The following is a 2,078-nucleotide window of genomic DNA, read 5'->3' as shown; positions in this document are numbered from 1 at the left end:
ATATATAAATGGAGATGCAGAAATATACAGACTGAGCTGGAAGTTTGTATGGGTATCGAATAAAAGAGAAGCATGCAGAGATAATTATCGGAGTTTTCTTCTTCTTAGCAATTCGCCTTTATTTAGTCAGTGTTTTGACTCAGTACTGCACAAAAGTACATAACAATATATACAACATACAACATACAGCAGTACGCACTCTAATACAACATAGCATCGTGCAAGTCAAGTAGCAACACTGAATCGATAGCAGAACTCGAGGATGATTCATGCACGCTCTGACTCACATATTTTCAACTGTTGCTTCTCTCTGTGTACCTCTGGTCTACGAAGAAGCTGTCACGCATGCGTAAAAAAAATGAATATTCCTAAGAACATATGAACTAAACTACACCTACAGTTACACACTTGCATCCGCACACGCACCTACACACGCACCCCCACACACACACACTCATGCATTCATATTTACACATATTTAAATATGTATATGCTCATGTATAAGATTTCGTAGATGTATGTACATATATATGTGTGTGTGTGTGTGTATAGATATATAGATACATACATGCTCATACACACATAACACATGCACGCGCGCAAGCACACGCACTTATATATATATATATATATATATATATATATATATATATATATATATATATATATATACATACATACATACATACATACATACATACATACATACATACATATATATTAGTATACTTGAAACGCCAATATTAATGGTAATCCATAATTATCTAACATTGATTAGTGAAAATGTCGTTAAAATATATTTGCATATATTTCTGTAATACCTGTTTCAATAGCAAATTTGTAAGATCTAACATTAGTAGCTTCCAAAGAAGAAAATATACACAACTGAACAACAGTTGTTTTTTTTTTTTGTGTTTTTTATTGGTACGAATATGATGTGTTTGACGCATGTACTCAGATAAATACTGTCTCCTTCTTTATATCTCTGAAATCTGGCTTCCCATTGACACAAATGATAAAGACAAATTATCTTTGAAATTAAATTTCTAAGGAGTCTCAGAAACACTTATGAAGTGACTCTGCGAAAGACTTGTTAATGGAAGGAGATTCTCAGCTTATTGAAGATGGCAATTTGCTTTGTAAAAGTCAAATGTTGAAAATACCATCCCTCAGCTTATCTGTGGTAAAACATTTTACGTTTCAAAACTGGTACATCCTGTCCATGTCTTCCGCAGCGATACGAATAAAAATCCAGTCACTTTTAAATCCATTGTTTGCTCTGACACTTTAAATTTTGTCTGCTTCTTGTATTTTTCATAGCTTACACATTAATCAGAATTTTCTTTTTGTATTGTTCTCCTTCAGTCATGTTGTTCTTTTTCTCATAACCGATAAGCTTTCTCCAATGCACTCATTGATAAACGCCTCAGTAATACTGTAAATTTGCTTTTTTTTTAACATTTTCTATTGTTGCAATATAATATACCTGTTTAGTAAATCCAATCCTACTGGAGAATTTTTATAAAATTGCAGTCAACTCACTTCTCGTGACACGCACGAAATACATAAGAAACGCTGATGTACCAATATACGTACATTTATACATGTGCACGCGCGCGTATGTATATATGCATGCATGCATATATATATATATATATATAGGCGAAAATGTGGCTGTATGGTAAGTAGCTTGCTTTCCAACCACATGGTTCCGGGTTCAGTCCCACTGCGTGGCACATTGGGCAAATGTCTTCTACTGTAGCGTCGGGCCGATCAAAGCCCTGTGAGTGGATTTAAAAAGAAAAAAAATACAAATAAATTATAAGTTCCTTCCAAGAAATATAACCTTAGTTCTATAAGCTCATAATAACCCAGAGGAAGTTTTGCCCCATATAGTTAAAAATGATACCATTCCTAGCATATAACCAAATTCTTACAATTGCATGTCAACAAGGGGCTACACTGAAACATATATGTAGGTCTTTTCGCATCTCCCATTTTCTTTTTGAGCTTTACAACTTCTAATTTATTTGTATTTCTTGTCTGTAAATTCGACGTTTCAAAAGATTGTTTATATA

Source organism: Octopus bimaculoides, chromosome 19 (genome assembly GCF_001194135.2).
Source record: "Octopus bimaculoides isolate UCB-OBI-ISO-001 chromosome 19, ASM119413v2, whole genome shotgun sequence".
Lineage (NCBI taxonomy): Eukaryota > Metazoa > Mollusca > Cephalopoda > Octopoda > Octopodidae > Octopus > Octopus bimaculoides.
The sequence above is the reverse complement of the archived record's forward strand: the minus strand, read 5'-3'. Positions refer to the sequence as shown.